The following is a 25294-nucleotide window of genomic DNA, read 5'->3' as shown; positions in this document are numbered from 1 at the left end:
GTTCAATTCCTTAAAGCCCTTCGTTGGGTTGGGGGGCGAGCGGAGGGGGAGATAAAGCTCTGCCACCGATGCTTTTTTGACTCCCGTTCTCTGCTCGAGCTGAGGATTAGAGTGCGAAGGGAGCAGGTGAGAAGTTTAAAACAAAAACAAAAAAACAAAACAAAAAGGGAAGGAGAGAGCGAAACAGGAAAAGAAAGAGAAGAGGCCTGGAACAGAAGCTAGGGAGGAGATTAAAAGGGACGGGGGGGACCAAAAAAAAAAAAAAGAAGGGGAAATTTCCCCCGGCCGATAACACGGAGCAAAGCTTGGGTTGCAGCAGCTTTTTCTTCGCGAGAGAGAGAAAGAGAGAGAGAAGAGGTGGGGGGCGGCGATGAGGGCATTTAGCCTGCTGGGGGAAGGTTCAGGGGTGCAAATGGGGATGGTGATAAGCCGAGGCTCCGGGTTAGTTTGAGGCGGCGGCGGCAGCGGCGGGGGCCACATCGCGAGGGGGAGGCTTTGCAAGGCGGGGCGGGAGGCAAAAGTATGAACGTTCCAGCGGACGGGAAACTCTGAACGTTCGCTTTCCCTCCATTCGCTCCCCCTCCCTCGGAAAGACCTCAGCGTTCCATCCGGAGGGCTCCGGCGTTCCATCCGGCCTCCCAAGCGGTCTGTTTTGGGCGCCTCTCGTTTAGAACACGGGAGTGTGTGTGTGGGGGGGGGAGTGGGAGGTCTAGGAAGGGCGACCGAGGCAGCCCCGAAAGCAGGGATCTATCTCTTCCTCGGATGCGGCTGCTGGAAGATCAAAGGCAACCCCGGAGCTCCCTTTGTGTGCCGTCCTAGGAAGATCTGGCTCGTCGCTCTTTTCTTTTGCCTTATTTTGAAACTCCGAAGTATCGTGGTGGAAGGAAGCCGAAGCACCCTCTGCCTTGTGTAAGGGGGCTGGGCTGCCTGGCTTTTTTTGTTTTCCCCCCCCCGCCCCTCCGGGTGGAGAAAAATCTTCGGATATTTGGATTTCGCATCCTTTCTAACCCTTTTTTTTTAAATGTGTTTGCGGGTTTGTGTGTTGTTTTTTTTCCCCTGAGTGGCTATAAGTAAGCAACCAGCATCTTATTGGGCATCTTTTTTTTTCCTTTTTCTTTTTTCTTTTTGGAAAGGAGGGGACAAATGCAAAGCTTTCCTTTCCCCCCCTTTTCGATTTTTGGGATAATGATTTCTGCTGTATCTTGCCTATGGATTTTGGCGGGTGAGAATTTCTGGATCGTCTTGTAGAAGAGAGAGGTAGGTGAGGGTTTGCATTTTTTTTTTCTAACCCCAGTGTTGATTCCTTTAACTGTATTTGAATATCAATGCTCTTTGTATCTTGAGGCTGTATTTACTTCAGACTTTTCAATCTTTGTTGATTTATGTAACATTTTGCTGCATGAGAAGAAATCTGTTTAGAAAGCGTTCAGGAAGGATGCATGGTAAAAGGCCTTAGAATTAGATCGATCACAAGAAGCAAACTGAAAATATGTCTATGTACCCTTTAAAGCCTAGGCCTCATGTTTCCATTGGCTTATATAAATAAGTGACTGTGTGGTGGATGATGGTGGTGGTGGGAGGTATGGCTTCCTTTACATCCTTACTGAAATAATTGAGTTATATATTTTTCAGCAGGAGGATCTGTTAATTTATTTTCCTGTCCATTGCATATCTGCTGGTATGTTTTGCACAAAGAATTAAGCCAGGGGGGGGGGGGACACACTCTATTTGTGTGTGGGGTCAAAATGGTTGGTCCCATTGTATTATTCTAAAGGCGGGTGGGGAAGAATTAGAAAGCATTCAACACAGAGGTGGAAGTGTTCATTCCTCTCCCATTAATTTACATTTCTGTTTTGTTTGATTGGGGATTTGGATTAAAATGATAGGGTTAGTTTTTAATGTCTAACTGGATGTTTCTTAACTCAGCTGCATCTGTGTGATGGGGTTTGTTTAAATGGAGAGCTTAACTGCCCAAGAGGTTATGGCTGCTTCTGGATGGAGTAGCTCCCTTCTGCCCCTTGGATAGAACTGCCCTCTTAAAAGCAATGCTGTCCAGTTTAACAGAGTGAGCCAGAAGCCTGCTTTTTTCCAAAGCAAAGCAGCCAACTGGAAAGGCCTGCTTTACCCAGCAGTCCTTTAGCGATCAGTGCAGCCTGCATGGGATTATGGAGGACTCCAAAGAGATTTACCAAGAGAAGGTGGGTGGAGAGGAGAATTGCGTTGGCATTTTCTCTCTCCCTAAACCAGCGGACTCCTAGGTGGTTTCGTGCTTGGATATAAGACAGGATGGCGGGTTTTTTACTAGGTCTCTTGAAGTTCAGATTCTTCCCGTAGGTTATTCTAAATGCAGAGTTGCATGAACTGTGTGGACAGCTTGCCTGTTCTGGTTTAATGGGAGGAGGGTTACTGACTTTTGCCCCTCTGGCTGTCAAGGGGGACTTTGTGGGCCACACCTGTTGCATGGATATCAGATCACTCACAGTTGGACCTATGCTGCCTGGATGGAGAACTTTGATTTTTCTTAACAGTGGGTAGAGAGCAGCTGAACAACAACTGGTTTTTGAGAGTTAACAAGAAGGGACAGATTTCACTTGAGACTGCATTGGATGCTTAAAACCCCATTGCATACATAAATAGATTTGGCAATGTTATTACTAGTAGAAATGGCAATAGAGCTTTTCAGCCACCAGTATTTCCAAAGTGTGTATGAAAAAATGCAAAGGAGTTTGTAAGCGTAATATATACCTGTATGTAGGAATGCTTTTTGATTATACAAATGTACTTAGATTGACGCACACCCTTTTTGTATGACAGTATTAGACAAAGGTCTGGTGATGGTGTGAATTTTGTGTTCCGTTGGAAGGAGGTCAGGGTATAGACCTGGTGGGGCAAACTCCTCTCAGTGCTCTGAATCTTCCTTTGATATCAAGGTTTCGTGATATTCAAGCACATTGATTGCAGTGACTGTAGATATCAGATCTTTTCACTGTGACAGTTGTGCCTTGATTACATCCTGATGAGATACTAGTAGCATGTAGTGTGGAGCTGTCTTTGAAAAGTTTTTGGAAATTTCATGGGGTCCAGAGGATGCAACTAGGTTAGAGACTAAGGCTTCCTATACTGAAACAGTTCCATTGAGTATTATTGTTTTGAGGGATAATGTGAGTACTAGTTGTAAACTATGTATCTCTTCATTAAAGACCACAATAATTCCCTCTATACTTGCCCTGCCTTTAAAGTCTTGATAAAAGAACCTCCTTTCTCAGTTCTGGCACCATTTGAGGTGCACATGAGAGGAGTAGAAGGTCTTCACATGGACAGCTTCTAAATTTTGGGAGAAGTTTTCTCTGTTACTCTTTCCAGACTAAGCCAAAACATTTTAAATAGGGAGTCCCAAGACTAAATAGCTAAATCGTTACTTTCTGTTTTATTACAGGCATGTTTTAAAATGCTTTCGTTATTTGACAATGTGATTTGTAGGGTGCTTTCTATGTCACTTGTTAGCTATGTTGAGCACCAATAATTTCTGGAAATATGAATACAAATTAATAGAATGCAATAGTTTAAACTCTGTTGGTCATGAAACCAAGTTTATGAAGATATGGAAACCAGAAAAGAAATGGAAGACACCTTGCTGTCATTCTTCTGCTTTTTTCTAAATCCTCAAAGGAAGCAAAACCCGGATGAAAAAAGCCCAGTTGAAATGTCTCCTGAAGTTTCTTGAACAAAAATATATATTAAAGAAACATTCCATGGAAAATATGAACCTTTGCTTTGGGGATTTTAGCTATATCTGACTCCAGACCATTAAGTATAGTGTATTTTTCTATGTATACATACAATCCAGGGGTTCTGAGATCAGTTATGAACATATAATGTCAGTGAGTTTCTACTATTTATTGAAGTTTGGCCAGGTAGAGTTTTTAAGATGTTTGCTATTAGCAGAATTTGATGCTAATTACTTTATTTCTGCTGTATCTAAAGAGTGCTGCAATCTAAATGTGCATTGGTCCATGAAACTTGTTATGCAAAGTCCCAGCCTGAGGTTGTTGGTTTAAATCTGTAATCGTTTTATTATTGAGAGATCCTATAGAGAAAATTTGCTTTTGAGGAGTTCTTTGTTTTTTCACACTTGATAATTGCATATGCTTATTGCCAAATTTTGCATACCAGTCTCAGCCTATCCTATAAGCTGAGAACTATTCTTTTGGAATGACAGGTTGATACTTTATCTTTTCCACTTAAAAGTTTTGGGAGAGGAATGTTCTGTTAAGTTTTCAACATGACGTAGAATAACATATGTAATTTACACAGTATGGAATGAAGAGAGAAAGCAGTTTGATATAGCCTAATTGAATATAATGACATCAGAAGAATTTTTAGCATTTTATCTACTGACTCTACTTGTATATATTAATAGGAAGAGAGTAGAATTGTTATGTAGGCAGATGTGGGTGCTGGGACCTGTACAGATAGCCCTTGATTTGTGACCACAATTAAGATCAGAAACTGAGATCAGTTTATTTTGTAAGATATTTTTCATGGTGTCATTAAGCAAATAAATTACATGGTTGTTAAGCATATGGAACAGTTGTTAAATAAATTATTGTTCCGAGTGGGTGTTCTTTGCCCGAAATTGGCAAAATGTCGCAAATCAAGGTCATATGATTGTGGGACACCGCAACCAGTTGTAAAGGTAAGACGGTTGCCGGGCACTGAAAATACAGTCATGTGACCTCGGGGTTGATAACATGGTGGTCCGAAATGCTTTATGGGATGTAAAGCACCTGTTCTGAGAGAGTCCTAACTCCAAACAATTGTAAAATGACTGACCAGATCAATCAATCGTAAGTTGACTACCTGTAGTTCAGCATCTGGAGGGCCATAGGTTCTGTATTACTAGGCTAGACATGCAAGTGTAGTTGAAATTTGAAAATCGCTAAATTCTGTGATGCTTTCCACACTTAGTTTGGCAGAAGTAGAGAATTGAAGCCATATATGAATAGAAAAAAACTCTGTTAAAGATCTTCTCCCTGGAATCAAAGTTTCTGTACTGTAATTATAAATTGACAGTGTGAAATTAACCTTACTTGAATATGAAGTAGTAATGTGCTGTATAGGTTGTTAACTTTCTTCAATTTTAGATTCTACCTCTCAGTCCATTGAAATTTCGAAATAATAAAATAACTTTTAAGAAAAACTACAAATTCATATTAAAATAACGTATTGAAGAAGGAATATCTACATCAAGTTAGAGACTACAAGATGGTTGTAAAATGGCTCTGGGAGAGAGAAGGATAGCATGTAGAAAAGGGGCTCTGGGTATTTCCATGGTAGATTTGGGCAAGTTCATGCATGGGCAGAGTTTATTTAAATTTCCCAGGAAGCTTGAAATTTGCACTTTTAGCCTGGCAACCATAGAACTGCATCCTGGAGAACGCAAGGAATTCCATGCAAGTGACTGGGAGAGAAGAGGTTTAATACAGTATGGAAAGAAAACAGCTCCTCTGCCCACAATACAAGTGTTAGATTTCTCTGCCCCAAGTGTCTAGATTATTTTATTACATTTATGTGCCACTCATCACCCTGTCCAGTGATTTTTTTGAATAGCCTTCAAAGGCAGCTCCATGTGCAGATGACTGCATCAATGCAGCCTGGAAAATTTCAATTAATGGATAAGAGCAATTACAATTATGTCTAAATGGATTTATAGCTAGTCGTATTACCAATATTTCTCCTTCTATATTCAGAGTACAAGGAACTTTGTTTTTTATGGTGAGAGCCTTCAATATTTTGCGACATAGTTTGTGTGTTTAAAAAAGAAGTCTCAAATATTCAGTGCTTTAAAGCAACTTCAATATGGTTGGCTCTCTGGGTATGTAATATTTGGAATACAGGTAATCCTCAATTTACAACAGTTTGTCTAGTGGCAGTTCACAGTGAAAAAAGTATCTTATGACTCCTTTTTACACTTACGACCAATACAGCATTCCCTTGGTCATGTGATCAAAAGTCAGCTGCTTGGCAACTGACTCATATTTATAACGGTTGCAGCCTCCCAGGGTTACATGATCACCCTTTGCGACCTTCTGAAAAGCAAAGTCAATGGGGAAGTCAGATTCATTTAACAACACCGTTACTAATTTAACAGCTGCAGTGATTCGCTTAACAACTGTGGCAAAAGGGTCGTGAAATGGGGCAAAACTCACTTAACAAATGTCTCAGCATCACAAATTTTGGGCCCCACTTGTAGTTGTAAGTCGAATATCTGTACAATTTTAATCCTCTTGAATATAGAAGTGGGAGAATCTGGGAATATTATTTCAAAGGGTTCTGGAAGTTGAAGATTAGGAAGTGCTGGATGACTGGATTATAGTTGGTAATCTTTTGTTGAAAATGTCATAAGTGGTGTGCAGTCTAGAAGAAAATGTGTTCATGTATGTGTAAGAGCAGGGTGATGTGAAACAATTTTGACAGGATGGCTTGCTTAGCTTCTAAGAACAGGTATGGTTGATCAGATGGTATTAGATGCAGCGGTATTGTTGTTCTGTAAAAAATTATTAACTCGTTAATATTGTCTTGATTTTTGCCTAACTTTGCTATTGAGTGTTAATGGAGCTTCATTTGAATCCTACTGATGATATTTGAAGTGAGCTTGAGTGAACGGAAAACACGGTGCTTATTTTGTGAAGTCATCCAGCATATAATGTGCCAGTATGAAAACATAACTACCTCATTTAATTCAATAAAGGAGTTAACCAAGGGTCAGTTGTGTGATTGCTTAACAATTGGGGTTGGTTTGGGTAAATCTTGTTCTGTATAAGGCTCGTAAATGGCTCTTCATCACAGTGACATTCTTTTGTTTAATATAATTTTTATTGATTTTAATTACAGTAGTCAGAAGTAATAACTAAAACTAGGTGAGAGAAAAGAATGGAAATAAAGAATAAAGTGTAGGGGAAAAATATTATATACTAGTTCTATACCTGTGCTTCACTACGAAACTATGTGATCGGGCTTAGTTTTTGGGGAGGAAAATAAGGGGTGGGGGAATTGTGCCTCTGCCTACCAGCATCTGTCTACCTACCATTCATCTGGCTAGCATCCTGTCAGTGTGTGCGAGAGTTGAGGGCTTCTTTGGAAACTGAAGCAGTGTTTGCTGTGTGAGCAAGAAGGAGACAGCAAGGAGCCTGGACGTGGCTTAGCTGAACTGTTCTGTACTGAAGCTGGTTGCTGCTGTGAAAGTAAAACTGAAACTCCTTTCCTCTACTTGTGTTTTGCATTTAGAACAGATTTCTTTTCAGGTTGAGAGGGGGAGAACTCCTTAGCATCAGAGGATGTTAATAATAATATATGAAATACTAATGCTCTGATAGTCATTTCGAAAAATCCTTTCTTAGTGAGCACCTAGAAGCCAAGAGGAACATACGTGCCAAATTTCAGATTTGTAGGCTTTACGGGTTCTGGAGATTTTGTGATGATGCGTGAGTGGTATTTTGCTTTTATATAGATAGATATCTTCCAAACTATCACAAGTCCAAAAATACTTAATAACCCTTCGCTCTGTATAAGGTTAATTAGTTATCTCTTTCTCTCATTTCTCATTCCTTATCTTTAAGCAAATCCATAAACATCAACTTTTCAATTTTGCTCGTCAGCAAAAATGTTCATAAAGGGTTGCCAGAACATCGATAAAAATGTCTTGTTTTAACCCTGATCAGATAAATCAACTTTATATTCCTTCCGTTCACTTCTTAAATTTTGACTTTGATTTCTCTTCAATTCTTCATCTGCATAGATTTCTTCAAGGCTCTTTTGTAGATCCTTCAAGAAAAAAGTTTCCAATTCATTCTCTTGGTTTATTATTTGCATTTCTCTTTAAATTGTTAAAACTTCAACCAGTTTCTGTTGCCTATCCAACACAGGTAGTCCCTGATCTATGATCAGTGGAATGGCGCTCGCCTTCAGATGTTATGGCTGCTCCATCACTAGAGGGTTTTAAGAAGAGACTGGACAGCCATTTGTCTGAAATTGTTTAAGGTCTCCTGCTTGAGCAGGGGGGTGGACTACAAGACCTCCAAGGTCCCTTTTAACTCTGTTATTTTCTGTTCTATCAGTTGCCCAGTGACCATTTCAAATTATGATAGGGCCGGATGAATGGTGGTTATGAACTCCTTGGAGTTCCAGCCACTTCAGCACTTGTGGTCCTGTGGCATAGAACTGGTTGCAGTGTCCTGCAGTCATGTGATTGCCATTTGCTACTTTCCCTGCCAGCTTCCCCAGAAAGTCAGTGAGGCAGCTGGCACGGAAGGTTGCAAATTGTTAGGGGAAGTCTTCTCCATCTGCCCACCCACCCTGACCTGCCTCAGGCGTACCCTCTCGCGTACCCTCTCATATCTTTGCACATCTTCCCTGATCCTCACTGTCTCTCACACACAACCCTTTGCCCCCTTGTACACTCTCTCCAACCTTTGTGCCTCTCTCACATCCTCATGCACCCCTTTACACGCTTGGGCCTCCGCCCCATGCCTCTTGCACACTCCCAGGCACCTTCTCTCACCAATGTTGTGTCTCTTGCACAACTTTGCTCTCTCCTCTACCCAGAAGCAACCACTTACATGCCTGCCGGCCTGATACAAGTTCTTTCTGGCTTCTTCACTGATCTTGGTTGTGGGAAGCTGGCAGGAAGTTGCCTCGCCTAACAACTGTGGGATTCACTTAACAATGGCAACCAGGACTGTGGGGATTGCTGTTGCTAAGCGATGCTGCCGCGCTATCCGACCACATCACTCAATGATGGAAATTCCAGTTCCAATTGTTATATAATTGTTGAGGATTTTCTGTAAAATACCTTTTCTTCCAATTGTTATCTCAGCCTGTCATTTATAGTGTTACATTTTGTATTTTATCATACTAGGTAAAATTTGTTCCACATCTGTCATTCCTTCATTAATGTCTTTTAGACATAGTCTATTCATAGAGGTAGACTTCATGACTGGTAGTGTTGATATTATAGATACTAATTTCTGGCTCTGTTCTTCAAAGATCTCCTTTAATATTTCCAATGTTACAATGTTATAATATTTTGTTTTCTGCAAGTCCCAGTATATTAATTGACATCAGGCTTGTTATTTATCTAGCTAATCATCATTTATCTTTTATTATGACTTCCACTTGCCAGGATAACCAAAATAGGTCTGTTTCCCCCCAAAAGTTGTTCATTTTTAAAAATAATTAATTCAAAAATCATTATTTAAACATTTATCTGGTCCCTTTATCTGCTGATAACTTTTGGATCAAAACCTTATTTAATTTTTGCTGTTTATTTCAAGTTCTTTAAATTCTTAAGATTATAATTAATTTTTGTTCAGAGTTGAAGATGGACTCGTCGAATGAAGATTTTTTTCAAACCTGTAGTTATGAAGGTTCCTTAATACCTTTAGAGTAGTTTAGGCAACTTCCAAAAGTGATTAGAAAACGAGCTTTTTGAGCTTTGTGTTGTTTAAAAGATTCTGCCCCAATTGCAAAAAAAGATAGCTAATCCCTTCACCCAAAGGAGTCCATTACCCTATGGTCTGCTTATGAGAAGGAGCCATTAGGAACACATATGGGCGATCTCTTGTCTTCTCCTTATCCAGAGAGGTTAGAAAGAATTATCTACTCAGTGGTTCCTTAGTCTTTTCAGCAGTTGTCAGCTCCACTTTTGCAGAGTCACCTTCAGCTTGCCATACCATAGGGCATGCTAGAGGGTCCATTTGTGAGAGACCTACATTTGATAGGTCCCAGGAGTTGGGCCTTCTGTGCCTTGGGGGCATCTTATGGAACTCTTCTCTCTCCACCCCTCCCAGTTAGGATAGCTGTATCACTCTGAATGTTCAGGAGATCCCTCAGGACCTGCTTATGTCACCAGGCTTGGGGAAACTAATGACATTTTAAGGTGGCTCCTGTATTGTGGGTGACATGTGATTGCTATACTTTTCTTTCCATTTATGATTTGTATGTTTTTGATTATTTTAATAATTTTTAAATTGTTTATAATAATTGCTTTTATATTGTAGTTTTATTTGAGTTTTATACTCTGGCCCAGAGGTGGGCAACTATGGCCCCTTTATGACTTGTGGACTTCAACTCCCAAAATTCCTGAGCTAGCATGGCTTGCTCAGGAATTCTGGGAGTTGAAGTCCATAATTCATAAAAGGGCCATAGTTGCCCACCCCTGCTCTGGCCAGTCATTTCTGGTCAGATGGGTGGCTGTATAAATTTAATAAATAAAATGATACATAAATAAATACCTCTCTCAGAAGTTACCCATCTCAGGGACGTTTTCACCACAGAGATTCTAAAGGAATATCATACCTCACTGCCACGAGATATTTGAAGACCTCATTAAAGTAGTCATTAAAGGCTATTAATCCCAAGAAAGCTACAAACAATTTCTAATGCTCTGGAGCCCCACTAATCTACAGTCAAAAACAAACTTAGAATGGAAAAAAATTGGGGACAACAGTAAATCTTCTCAACAGTGACAACTCTCTGAAAATTACTCAAGTGCATGGCATAGAATTATCATGAAAATCACAACCCCAGACCAACATCCAGGAAATTGCAGGCCTTTCACCTAGTTTGTGAAGGGTTTATGATTCCATCAGCAAAAAAGAACTAGGTAAAAATGGGGTTACAGAATAGGAAAATGCAGATTCCCTGCTTCATTGGGGGAAAAAATATTAATTTTTGTCCCAAGTTTGTCAAAAAGCATCTAGATGAACCTCCAGACTTCTGGAGAAATGTTGTATAGATAGATATGTTCCAAATAGGGCAGGGGTCCCCAACCCACAGTCTGTGGATTAGCCTGGTCTGTGGCATGCCAGTAACCATGCCGCACAAACAAGCAAAGCCCCCTTTATGGAATTCAGGGAGCAGGCAAAACCATGCCCCCTCTGGTCTACAGAAAAACCTTCATGGAACTGGTCCCTGGTGCCCAAAAGATTGGGGGGCACTGATCTAAGGAGGCTATATGAATATTCCTATGCCTGGTGGAAGAAAACACTGCATTCCACAATGAGAATCTCATACTTATTATGACATTTGGAAATGGCTTGGCTTGGCTGCCTTAATTCCTGGATGACTTGCCATCATTGAAGGAAGCAGATTTTCACAGGAGAACATCATGCTACGTTTCCATCAGTGGAAAATGAGGCATAAGTGGGTTATGGAGCAAGACAATTCCAAGCACGTAAACAACTCTTCCTGTAGATGGCGGATGACAAAGTCAACCCCATAGAAAAAATTCTAACAGGATCTCAAATGACTACAGTAGTTCGTGTGAGAAAATTCTCAGATGTTAGTGAGTTGAAGCTCTTTGTCTTGGAGGAAATGGGCTATGTAGTGATGTGAAAGGCTAGTCACCGATTACTGCAGCTAAAAGTAATGAACCAGCCACTGAATTTAACAGGTAGGCTAATTACTTTTTCACAAAGGCAGATTGTACATTGGATGACTTTGTTTATAAAATAAATTCCAGACTTGGTATCATTTGTTCATTCAGGCTCCCTTTATATAGTATAGCTATAAGACTTGTAAAGCATTCACAGAAAACTGTCCAAAAATTCAGATAATCTGAAAAATGATTTTTTTAAAAAAGAACAGCATAGATTGTAAAGTTCCATAACTAACATCTGGTAATGAATGCTATTTAAGTATCTAAAATAGACAATATTGTGATTTACTATAATCACAATTCTGTGACACAGAAATTGTTTTCATAGATTTGATTTGCAATTGTAATGTGACAGAGCTCCAATTATTTTTATTAATTGAGATGCGTGAAAGTTTTACCTTTTGGTTAGAAGAAGGCATCAGTATAGAAAAATAATCACATTTGCTGTTAGTGAGTTGTAATGTTTAGCCAACTATCTGGTTCAAATAACTTACTTAAAAGCTTTAGTTAAAAATGTTAGGTGTGAACAGCCAGATCTACATATAAAGAGTTCAATTAGCTGTTTTATTGTTCAAGCCTATTATACACTCCTGTCTTCTCAGACTGACTATTTGTACCTGGGTAAGACTAGATAAGGTTCAACAGCATTCAAGGAAGTGTCAGAGTGTCCATCTAGGGATTCCAGACTAATTCTGCACTTGACTGCTTCCCCTGGCTCAGCCAGTCTCTCCAACAAAAACTCAATGATCCATCAGGTCATTGTTTCAGAGGTATTTCCTTGCCAGATCCCTCAATACCTTCAGCCATGGCAGAGCTTCTAATGCAGTGGTCACCAGCCGGTGGGCTGCAGACCACTGGTGGTCCGTGAGAAAATTTTGGTGCTCCACAGAGAAATGTCCCTCTCAAAACACCCCGCCCCAAGCAATTAATCCAGGCTGTGCAGGAACACAAGGCTGCGGCAGCCACTTGGCCCACCGACCTAGTGGCCCCCATCCTTCAGCCGAGTGCAAAACTTACCTTGACTAAAGCCACACAAGCTGGAACTGGAAGATAAGACCAATGGTGGGGGAGGGAAATCCCCCCCAGGGTTGCTTGCTGATGGTGGGAAAGTCGGTCCCATATTCCAGAGCTGCAGTAGTCACAGGACTGGCCCTTTGGTCATCCTGGAGCAGCTCCAGGATGACCAAAGGGCCAGTCCTGTGACTACTGCAGCTCTGGAATATGGGACCAGCCTGTGGTGGGGTGGGAAATCTGCTTGCCAGCCATGACTGAGGTAATGGTGCTGTTGCGGCAAGAGGAGGCCATAGTTAAACCACCACATCTCTGTTCCCAGCTGAGGGTAGCAGCCAAATTCCCTGCTCGGTTGGTGTTCTGGGAAGATGTGGCTCAGGGATAAAGGGGCTTCCCTCTGCATGAGCAGGCAAGTCGGCAGGGCACTGCCCGAACTGGTGCCTGGGACTCAAAGGCCCTCTTCCTCCAGCCTTGGGAGGGGTGCCGCTTCCTACCCTGCTCCCCTTCGGGTAAGCCCAGTCGGGCTCCACGTGTTAGGTCTGGCAGCGGACAGGGAAATGCTGCGCCCCCCCCACCTCTTGCAGGCCCTGCTGGCGAAGCACCCCTCTCGTGCACCCGCCACTGCAGTTTGGTACGTGAGGGGAACAGGCTTCATGTGGGGGAGGGAGACATGCTCCACGCCCATTGTGCTGAGCCAAAGGCACTGGTGGGCAGGGGAGCAGCGGCAGACAGCTGGTGAAGTGGTGATGCTGGTGGGTGGACTGCTGCATGCAGGGAGGGAAGCGCCGTGGGAGGTGGCAGCGTCAGAACCCTCCCTGGCTCTTCCGTGAAGCGCCTTGCACCAGCCGAGTTCCCTGCCCCGCTTCCCACCTTGCTTGGAATCCTTGTGGCGGCACATCGGATAGGACGGTGGCAGCAGTGGGGTGGGGGTGGGGGTGGGCTAACGAGGCTTCCCAGAATTCTCCCAGGCTCTTCCAAGCTATCTGCAAAAAAAAACCCTCTCTTTCTCCCTCTCTCCCTTTCTTCCTCCCACTCTCTCTTTCTGGCCATGCAGGAAAGTTCGGCCGAGTGAAAGAGGTCTGCGGGATTTAAAATTATGAGTTTGGTGGTCCCTGTGGTCCAAAAGTTTGGCAACCCTTGTACAAATGTACTGCCTTCACTGGAAAAGTTCTGAAAAATTCAGTGAGATATATTCAAAGATGAATGTGCCTTCAAAATAGCCCATGTTGAGTTGTATAGCCCAAACAAACTTCAGGAGTTGACCACAGGAAATGTGTTAGCACTTTCTATCTGCCATAAAATGTGTTATAATTTTAATGACATCAAATATTTTATAACATTAGCCAGATTTCAATTCCATGAGAGTCATGGCTTCCAAATTTTGGGCGTATTCTGTAAGTTAACCCAATTGTGGAAATGCCTGGTTCAAAAATCGTTACCCTGTAATGCACTGTTTCACCTAGTTGAAGGTTTACATACAGAGTTTTAGTAGTATTTAGATGTCTTTGGGTAGTGGGTCATTTTTATTACCATGATTGCTACAAATGTAAAGAGGAAGTCATATTACAAGGAAATACTTTAAATTTTTCCCCACATATAAGGGGGAATTGCTCTTTAGTTGTGTGAAATGTATCAAAAATAATGGGTGTTTTTCTTAAAATTATTTTAATGCAAATTTTTTGTTTTTGATGAAAAACAAAGATTTATTTAATTTATGTGACCTGGCTGTCGTAGAAAGTGTGGAGAAATGAAGAAGTCATCAGCCTAGAATCGTTATGTTCCTACACACGGTCTAAGTCCAATGCCTCTTGAATTGTATTGACACTTATCTAGCACCAGTTTAATATTGAACTTTGGTTGGCTAGATTCTTTTGTATAGGTTTGAGCAATAAGACTTGGGCTTAGAATAACTTTATTGTCACTTTGAATGTACACTAATCGGCATACATTACAATGAAATTTCGTTGCATACAGCTCTCAAAGGGTCACCACCTCCAATATGCACTACATAAATGTAAATAAATGAATGAATAAACAAATAAATAAAAAATTATGCACTCATATGATACAGAGAAACTGTCTAGTTCGGATTATACATGTACATGGCGAGAAAAACGAATCTTGCGAGTTTATAATAAATCTAAACTGCTACTTAATGTATGGTCCTGATTCTTTGTGCTGACACTGCCTTTATTTTAACAAAGGAAAAAAACAGTCGTGTTCCCCACCCTAGTGCCCTTCAGATGTATCGTCATTTTCTCTAGCCAAATTGGGATTGAAGTGGTGTGACTTCAGTTTGAACCAGAGTGAGCTACAGGTATACCTATGAACTTTATGGAGTCCTTGGTTATGGGGAAATTTATTTTACTTATTTATTATTTTTTCTTTTATACTGCTTCAGTCATCAGGATTCTGGGAAGCACCCCACAGCAGGAACACGTCGTAATGAAACCATAATAATACAATTTGTCATAGTTAATAATTACAAACCAATTAAGTAATTATATTAACTAACATGGCCTCAAACCATAGCGCAGGAGACATATAAATTTAATAAATAATTTTTAAAAAATTATATTGAATTCTTGAACCTGGATTTCAAAAGCAAGCCTGCTAACACTTTGAATTGGACTATCCCATAGAACTAAAAAGAGTGCACTATATCAAACTACATAAGAGTTTTACAAAGAGATCATTATTGACCCCCAAAGTTTGTTGTAATTATTGTGGTACTAGTTAAAGTTGTATTTATGAAATGATTTTCATATAAATATTTGGGAGTCAGTGAACAATCTGAAACTTCATGGTGGGTTTGGTGAACTGAAGAGTGAGGACTTATTGCTGCACACTAGACATGTCAAAAATGCGAGCCACATCCAGCCTGTGATAGGCCCAGACTTGTTCCAGAGACTGGCCTATGCGGCCTCATCCCATCCCACCCTGGCCATGCCTACCCAGTCAGCTGTGACAACCAGCCCCCCCCCCGGCCCCCCCAGGGGCAAACAAAATCCTGATATGACCTGCCATGGGATCGAGTTTGACACTCCTGCACTACACTGTCCACCGAGCGCAGGAGAGCAACAAGCACAGATAGCATCTGGGTTGCTTGTCAGTTTCAACTCATAAAGGAAAGTTCTTTTATGTTTTGTTTTCCCAAATGCTGCCTGCATGTTGCTGAACATTTGCTGAAAGCCTGAAAAGTTCCTGTTCCTTCAAAAAGAAAAGCATTGGGTTTTTTTGTTTTGTTTTTCTTAGTAGGGGGACTGGACTGTGCATTTTCTTGGCAATAATATTTGGTTAGTAACAACATTAAAACATGTAAAAAGAGCTTGTATCTACTTTTTAGGATATGGCCTTCATTTTGCTGCCCAAAACTCAAAAGCGCTCATCAAGTCAGCCAAAGTAGTGCAACCCTAAACTAGCCTAAAATGAGCTTCAGAAATTATTAGTCATCTCCAGGATTCAGGCTGATGGTTGGAGTCATCACACGATATTGATGTTTTAGTGGAAATGCCAGACTTTTTGATGGAGAACCAATTTGGTCTAGTGGTTAAGGCACTGAGGTAAAAAGCTCAGTGAGATTGTGAGTTCAAGTCCCGCCTTAGCCATGAAAGCTAGCTTGGTGACTTTGGCTAGTCACTCACTCTCAGTCTAATGCATCTCACAGGGTGGTGGTTGTGGGAAAAATTGGAAGGAATATTACATATGTTCACTGCCTTGAGTAATTTATAAAAATAAAGGCAGGATACAAATAAATAAACAAAGACTGCATTTAGAACTTTAAGTGTGCAAGTTATATGCTGGGTCACTAAGTTGTGGCTCTCTTCCTATCCCTATCCCATTTGTCAGCAAATATCCTGCTAGATATTGGATAGATTCATGCTGTGCTAAAAGTAGCTACTGAAGCCAGGCCATATCCTGGGTCTACAGTTTTCACTAAAAAGAGAATTAGGCTCCAGCTATCAAAACACTGGCTTTGGGCTAGATGTCTTTGGGCTTTATGTATTTGTCATGAGGTGTTGTGCTGGAAGAAGATTGGAGGAGAGTGTGTTGCTTTGACTTCCTGGAGGGGAAAAATGTGACATACAGTAATGTACGTACGTATGTATGTATGTATTTGATTCTGGCTTAGCATGTTGTGTTAAGTTGGCCAATTGTAATTAAGTCACAAGTTTTATTTAAAATGTACCCTGATCAACACAGCATCAGCATTGTCTGTTTCAGGGTGTTGGGAGTTGTGGGTTCTCATCATTGTGGGCGGACTTCTCGTTGCATACATTTTGGTGCTGCTATGTTGTTTCTGGAATTTTGATTTGGCGATGGTAGTGTAAAGGTTGGTTCTGATAGTCAGAGCCCAAACCATTAATTGTTTTTACGGAATTAGCTCTGTATTTTATACTCCCAACTGAAAATTGTGAACTTTGATTAATGTGTGTAGCTACATTTTCAAAGCAATCAAAGTAGCGTGATAAAACCACTTTACTCCTTATCCCGGAGCTGCAGTCCTTTTCAAAAAAAATTAACACAGACCCAGTAGCATTTGGGTGTAGCTGCAAATAATCAGAGAGAGAGAACTAGTCATTGGACGAGTAGTGACCTTTCCTATGACCTTTGACCCAGGAACAGAATTCAGTTCTGGTTCTCACCTTTTCCTCTGCTCCAATTCAAAAGTGTCCTTGATCCATCTTGAGCATCTTGAACACCTCTTGCCAAAAAAAAAATGACAAATAGTTTTTTTTGTTGCAGTACTCAATGAAGATGTTACTTGATTTATTTAAAGAAGCTCATAGCAGAAGTGAGCAGCAATCTTTTTATTCCAGTGCATGATGGGTGGGGACGGGGTGCAGCTAAAATGAAATGTAGCTAATGTGGTCCCAGTTTTCTTTCCTTCCAAATTCAGGGGAACTTGAATGATTCAGTGCGAGTGGTGATGTTCTATTTAATCACCCTGGGTCTTGTGTTTAGCTTTAAACTGCAGCATTCTTACAAACTGTATCTTTGTCCTCCTCTCCCTTTTCTCTTAAACTTCAGAAAAATAGCATTGCTGGGAAGACCCACTTCAGATTATTAAAGTATGGGATATGACCATTAACTAAAGATAAAACTATGGCATCTTTGGATATAGAGTAATGAATTTTAATATACTTGTCACCTACTATTTTTTCATTGGGAAATTATCATCCAAATAATTTTGGACGATAAGTTTGCATTAATCCAAATTATGCTGATTTGCATGTAGTGCTTATTTGTAGAATGAAATTGTTTACAGTGTTCTTTTTCTATTTCTCGCTAAGGTGTTTACTCTTACCGCAGTTAGTGGTATCTAGCTGAGTTTAGCTGATTTGAAAAAAAATTGAGCGGGGTTAGGCCTGCTTAAAACTTGGATGAAAGAACACCAAGAAATGTTATAGCTGTAGGCTAGGTTGGGAATTCAAAAAACATATTCTGACATAAGACAATAGCAAACAGTTGTCATGTTGTTGCCAGGAAAGTAAAGTAAATGGCTATGTCTATGAAGTTAAGGGACATCAAATTTGACTTAAGGGAGACCTGGCTCAATTCACTGGCTTTGTAAACACTGGTTGTATTGTGTCAGGCCATAATGTTGCTTGTTTGAACTCAGTTTCTCTTTTTAAATGTGACCTTCACCAATATGGCATAGTTATCAAGTTATATTAAAACTTCTGTTTGGCTCAGAGGTTCTATATAATAAACCTATTAACTAATGGGTCTGGATTTGTGAGGGTCTTGTCTTTCAAGCTAATTCTGAAAATAGTGACCTTACAAGATGAGTCTAGATTTGAACTGGCTTAGATATAGGTCAAAGCAATGAATTCTAGATTGATAGCGGTGACCTTTGTTTGCTTCTCACCCTCCTCTTAGTTTGAAAAGGTGCCCAGTTCAATCTTTCCTTCAAAATGGAGTTTCCTTTTGCAAGAGTCGAGGATTCCGCTGCTATGGCGATCGTGCAATTCAGGCCTAACAAAAAGCAAAACCAAACTTTTTCAGTAGGGCAAGAAAGAGGTATGGTGCAATTTGGACAGGAGAAAGGACAGAGAGCGACATACGTGTCTTTTTAGTCATCCTGGCATCAGGAAATAGGCCCGAGATAGCTGATGATTAAAGGAGTATTGGGTTCTCTTGAGCTACAAGGCCTTGCCTGGAACCTAGGCCCTAAAGTAAATGGCTTAGGAAAAGCCTCCTCTCCGTCACCACCCTCCATAAGGTTTTAAGCAGCTGCCTTCTAAGTTACATTTCAGGAGTGGTCCATGTTTGCAGCTACCACTTTGAAAAGTTCACAGGGCACTTAATCTAAACCAATACAAATGGCTTACCCCATACAAGCTTTTGTATGCTTTATTTTATGAAGTCACTATTATTAAGGGAGCATGTGACAAAATCTCTGTATCAATAAGAGGAGGATATCTTCTCAAGAAACTTCAGATTAATTCCCCGTTTGGTTTAATGTCCTTTGAAAAATGAAAAAAGGGGGGGGGGGTTTGAGGAGGCGGGCTAAGCTACTTTTTCTACACGAGGCCTACAGAATCTTGCCTGAACTGAAGTCTAAAGAGCACGGCTGGAAATAAAAATGAGGTGGGAACACAGCTTGGGTGTAACACTTTTGCAAAGTGATCAGAAGTATCTCAAAGGAACCAGTAGTGACTGGCCTCTTAGCTTTCTCCAAGTCCCTCTCCTGTCCTTCTCTCTGCCTGGCTCTGTATATATGCTTTTCCTTGCATGAATTAATTGCCCTCTCTATGCTGTTCATCCCGTTTGGCAGAGCTGTGCACATATCCAAATTTCAAGAGCCCTGTGTGATTTTTAGTGCGCACAGGCACTTTTTTGGCCCCGAGCCCAGGAAAAGTCACATCTGTTTTAAGATGCTACTGACAGATGTTACATGTGCACCCATACAGTCCCCAAGTCCCACTTTCACAGATCACTGCACAGTAGGACACTTGGCATTAGGGTGCTTCTGTGCTTTGCATATTATTTACACCATTTAAACAGCTAGTTTTCTTCCTTTTGTGTGTTTGTGTCTGTCTGTATATGCACGTTTTAGTCGTCTTCACTCCTGGTAACAACATGAAAGAAGTCTCTGCAGTTTTCTTAGTATTTTCAAAAATGGTTTCCTTTTGCTGCCTTCTTGGTGTTGAGAGTAAGTATCTGGCCCATCATCACCCAGCTGGCTTTCTGTCTAAGGTAGGACTAGAACTCCCATTCTTCTGTTTCTAGCCCAGTGCCTTTAACCACTTCACCATATCAACTCTTTAGTTACAATACTACCTTTGAATGTATCTCTAATACAGGGGTCAGGGAACTTTTTTACCTCTTACCCCCCAAAAAATTTATAAACGCAGACGTTACCCCCTTGATTTGAAAGTAAGGAAATCATACATCCAATAACATGGGGTGGTATATAGTGAGTAGTTAGGTGTCCAACATGCCTAGCAAGTTGCATTATATTTTTGCTATCTCACAGAGGATTTTATCATCATCATTATCAATGGCTGGCAGAGTGGTGTGGGCAATGATGTGCTTGCTAGAGACAGCCAAGGCAGAGTTGGGGGGCTTTTTTGTAGGTGGTGCGCAAACCAGGCTTAAGGTCATGTAGTTAGAGCTAGAGTGGGTAGCCATTGCTCATACCTTGACAGGACAGAACGGTGGAGACTTGGCAGACAGAAGATGGACCCACAATAGCAGTGCAGCGGCAGTACAGGAGATGGACTCTCAGTAGCAGTGCAGCGGCAGTACAGGAGATGGACCCTGATGGGGGGTGCAAGACACAGAAATACTCACCTTACCTCGATCCCACGTCGGTCGGCGCGGCTTTTCTTCTTCCTCCCGCTCACCGCATCTGAAGGTGAGCGGAAGGGAGCAGGGCAGCGGGCGGTGTGCACACAGCGCACCAGCCCGCTGCCGGCCCCCTGGAGCGGGTGGAGAGCGGGTGCGCTGACTCCCTCCGCTACCTCCCCGCCCGGCGCCCGCACACAGTTAGGTAAGGCAACCTTACCTATCGCTTCTTCGTCTGACACTCCTCGCAGGCAGACTGAAGATGGCGGCTCTGGATCAGGTGGTACCCGCTCTCTCTACAGCGCTTGCGCCATACACGTAAACGCTGGAGCAGTCCACTGAGAGAGCGGGGGGGGAGCAGAGCAGAGAAGGAGGATGCGGTGACACTGACACACACTGACACTGGCCGTCCGTGCTATAATGGACCGTAATAACTGCTGCTATGCCGATAGTTCCGCCATTGGCCAGCGCAACCTCCTCATTACCCCCAGATTTTCACTTTTACCCCATTTGGGGTAATTTACCCCTGTTCCCTGACCACTGCTCTAATATCTGCTGAGGTCCGTAAGGATCTGATAAAGATGGAAGCCGAGTTGCACTGTTAAGACACCATATTGTATCTTACCGTTTCTTGGATTCTCTATTTTTTATAGTCAAATGGCCAAAGAAAAAGTATAGATGAAGGTGACCCGCGGGGCGTTTGATTTCTAGTCCTTTCTCTAATTACTTTGGCTTAATGAGCTTCACAGATCTTCATTCTGTGGTAGATATCCTGCTAGTACAGCCAGAGGGTTTGGATCAGAGATGGTATTCAGCAGGTTCTGACCAGTTCTGGAGAACCGGTAGTGGACATTTTGAGTAGTTTGGAGAACGGGCAAATACCACCTCTGACTGGCCCCACCCCCACCTATTTTCTGCCTCCTGAGTCCCAGCTGATTGGCTGGGTGTTCTTTTGTTGCCCTGCACAGGAGAACGGAGCTGGAAAGCAGGTTAGTGGGGTGGGAAGGGAATGGGGATTTTACAGTATTCTTCCCCTGCCACGCCCACCAAGCTAGGCCCACAGAACCGATAGTAAATTTTTTTGAATCCGATCACTGGTTGGGATCCCTGCTTTTTCTACAATTTTCATCTCCTGCTCTTTCTCACCCCTGCCTCTTTTAGAGGGAACATCAGCTGAAATATTTTTTGTTGCTCTCTATGTTTTTTAGTTGAGGTCAGTCTGTATAAATGCCAAAGGACCTTCTACAACTTTGCCCACCTCTTCCTGATAATGGAGGGCTTCTTCCTGTCCCCTTAACAAGGCAGTTCTTCCATTGGGAATTATTGTTTTGAAGGAATTGCTGTGAGGCAGGTGTCACTTTCCTGGATTATAGCAATGAATCAGAACTACAGTATTATCTCTTCGCAGGTAGGGATGGAAGCTGTCTTAAACTGGCCAGTTGCTTGTGAATGGTTTTGCCTTGAGGTAATTTTCCTTGGTTGGGATTGCAGAATCTACTTTAGAGGCAATAATTAGAGAAGAACACAGAAGAGTAAAAATGTGGAGTGAAATTCAATAGCCGTGATCATGTTTGGGTACAATGTAATAATAGCTTTTCATTCTCCATAAATCCACTTTAATGTTATGCGCACAAGAGATCTTGGGAATTTTTAAGGCAATAAGGATTATTATTATTATTACTTTTCTTGTCAGAGTACAACATGTGTACAATGAGATTGGCTGAGCTTCCCTTCGTGCACCCCCCTCGTGCACCCTCCCCCCACAACACAACTCACAGTGAGAACAGAAATCCCTAACCCAGTCCCATTAGTTAGCTAGTTGTTTCCTGTTAGCTTTTTGTGTAGATTCTGGGTACCCAACTTGCCTTCCTGGACCATCTGATTTTATATTCCTATTTATTTTAATTAAATGATAAAATAGTATTACTGTAAAGCAACATGTCAGTTTTGATCATCATCTTTATGTAAATGACATAAGCATCTTAAAAAATTCTGTAGAAGCATGATCATCCTCTCCATAAAGTCAAAGACATGTTAAGGTGATAGACAGTTTTGAAAGCTTAGAACAGGGGTAGTCAACCTTTTTATACCTACCGCCCACTTTTGTATCTCTGTTAGTAAAATTTTCTAACTGCCCACTGGTTCCACAGTAATGGGGATTTATAAAGTAGGGGACAAAACCCCTTACCGCCCACCATGAAAGCTGGAATGCCCACTAGTGGGTGGTAGGGACCAGGTTGACTACCACTGGCTTAGAATGATGGAGAATTATAGAATAATGAAGACGAGATCACTGAATTCAACAGAGAGTAATCTCACCAGTTTGTCTTCTGGAAAATGGATGTACTATATATAATTGGCTGTGTTCTCCATGGCAATATTGTAAGAATGCCCATGTATTCCCATCAAAATTCCAGATGTTGCCATTGACTGAAAAATATTGTGAATTATACATTTCCACAACATGTGGATGGAGTAAAGGAATAAACCAGTTTGTTTTAGGATTGTACGCTTTTAATGTCCATTGCCTTACTGATTGCAATCGTAGTTTACTGTTTGGGTGATGGATAAATATAGCATGCATTTTATAGGTTTCCTGGTTTAATCCTAATTTATTTTTGTATCTTGCCCAAACCTGAAATGTTAAAAGAATGGAAACTAAATCAGAAATACTGCTTCTGCCAGAATGAATCTGGTTTGTTGAACAAAGTGTGTCCTGGTTTAAGTTACGATATTAGGATGAGCATAGAAATGGGAAAACCACAACACAAATGACTTTACTTAGGCATGCTGCACGGTTTTTATAGAAGACCTTTAAATGGTTCATTGAACAAACTGATTGCTCTAGTAATAGCAGGATGGTCTCTGAAGGTTACTTTCAGGTAATTTATGTGAACATACCTATCAGGGCAAATGGAACCCATTTCCTCATCCATTTTCTTGTTTGCCATAACAAATAGTATGGTTCTTATTTACTGAAGGGACATTAATTTGAGAGATGCAGACACTGCTTCTTAGTTTATGAGTCAGAATATATTTGGAACTGGCTAGGGATTTCAGGAGTTTTAATCTAACACATGGGATGTTATATGTTTCAGGTGATATTTCTAACTTTTAATATTGTTAGCTTTTTGCCTTTCATTTTTCTTTTTGTGGAAATAGTGTGATCTAAACTTGTTTCACTTGTGTTTAGCATTTGGGAGTTTTAGGGCTGAACATTTTGAGTTTCTGCTTTGGAAAACGTATATGTTTGGATTTATCTCATGCTGTTGTACTAAAAGATGGAGATGTTGTAAGGCAAAGACAAACATAATCTATTAAGATTACTGCAGTACTATATTATTATTAAATATATATTATTTAAAATCCATCTAAGAAGCCTAGTTACAATAAATTACATTCAGAAGCCTTTTAGCTAGGCTATATCTTTCCCACAGGGCCGTTATTACCTACTGCCCTTTGGGAAGATTCTTAGTTTTTTTTTAAAGTATGTTTTAAAAAACAAACAATTGGGGTTTTTTTCTTCATATTTGTTGCCTGTAGCCAATTCTTGGGTGATTGGGGAGTCATAATTTTTAGTAAATAAATAAAAGATTTGCGAGCTTGGGTGAAGATACCACTAGCAGTTTTACATATCTTGTGTTGGTTGCAGCGTAATGTTATTTTCATTTGTACATGACATCTAGTAGCAAGAATATCAAAATAAATATGCTGTGTTATACACAGTGGATGTTTGTGTTAATGCTTATTACAATTACTTACTACAATTACATTTAAGATAACATTTTTAAAAATGGTAAGTATCTCTGCACCGTAAGGATGAAAATATTACTTCTATGAAACTATCATAGCCTTTAGAATTTAACACTAAATTCAAAATAACACAAATACATTTAGTTGCATAAAGAATTTTACTTCTGCCTTGGATATGCTAAACTTTATAGCACCATTCCCTGCTTGGGACACTTTCAGATGTGTGGGCTTCAACTGAAGAATGCCCAGGTTGGACAAGGCTGCTTAATACTAAAATCTGATCGTGTTTTTCTTTCAATATAAATGTTTGAAATTAAGGGTTGCCATAGGTAAGATTTAAGGGATGGGGTTATTTTCTTAACATTTATGTTGATTAGGGTAGAATTACTGTAAAGGTAGTCCTCGACTTACAACCACAATTGAGTCCGAAATTTATGTTGCTAAGTGGGAAATTTGTTAAGTGAGTTTGCCCCATTTTAAAAGTTTTCTTGCCACATTTGTTAAGTGGATCACTGCAGTTGTTAAATTAGTAATGCCGTTGTTAAGTGAATCTGGCTTCCCCATTGACTTTGCTTGTGAGAAGATCACAAAAGTTGATCCCATGACCCCAGGACACTCCAACCATCATAAATATGAACCAGTTGTCAAACATCTGAATGTAAATCACATGACCACGGAGATTCTGTAACAATTATAAGTGTGAAAAATGGTCATAAGTGACTTTTTTCAATGCCGTTGTTTTCGAATGGTCACTAAACTAACTGTTGTAAGCCGAGCACTTTCTGTACTGAGTTTGTCGTCCACCATTTGTATCAACTACAGCTGCTTGGTAGGGCAAGCCTTAATTACTGAAAGGAGAACATTCTCTTGCAGAGTTCTTAATCCTAGGCAACTCTGATCCAATTGTTCTTTGATTCAGAACAGATGTTTACTCCTTTTGAATTATTGGGGTGGGGGGGACAGGACGGGACTCTTGCAAAACTCCCAGAAATCGGTACTGTTTTTGGTAATGTGCACACAGGCATGCTTGGATGTCATTGATCTGGGGTTTTCAATATCAGAGAGGTCAGTAACCTGATCTTTCTTTTTGTTCCCCCAGAGTTATTCTTTTCACATGGCTTATGCTGTCGCCCGGCCTTCCCCAATCCGATACCCTCTAGATGGGCGAGACTGTAACTCCTGAATATGGCAATCAGCATGGCAATGGACAAGGGGGTTGTAGTTCTCACAACTAACCAGATTCCAGATCAAGGAATGCTGCCCTAGTCCCAAGCTCATGCCATTCTTTGTTTTGTATCC

At 41.0% G+C, this 25294-nt stretch overlaps 1 protein-coding gene across 5 annotated transcripts in view; it reads left to right on the top strand.

Annotated features, from left to right (window-relative positions):
- Nucleotides 1-395: 395 nt before the first annotated feature.
- KMT2D (lysine methyltransferase 2D) overlaps nt 396-25294 on the top strand; it is a 113355-nt gene continuing 88456 nt past the window's right edge. For 3 of the 5 annotated variants that reach the window (XM_087925100.1, XM_087925101.1, XM_087925098.1), the window contains exon 1: nt 398-1257. The gene's annotated coding sequence lies outside the window, so the exon portion shown is untranslated. Of the gene's footprint in view, nt 1258-25294 lie in introns of all 5 variants that reach the window. The other 2 variants (XM_087925102.1, XM_087925099.1) reach the window with 1 other exon arrangement.

Source organism: Pseudonaja textilis, chromosome 2 (genome assembly GCF_049901715.1).
Source record: "Pseudonaja textilis isolate UNSWEBS1 chromosome 2, rPseTex1.2, whole genome shotgun sequence".
Classification (NCBI taxonomy): domain Eukaryota; kingdom Metazoa; phylum Chordata; class Lepidosauria; order Squamata; family Elapidae; genus Pseudonaja; species Pseudonaja textilis.
This window is presented reverse-complemented; position numbering and strand designations above follow the sequence as displayed.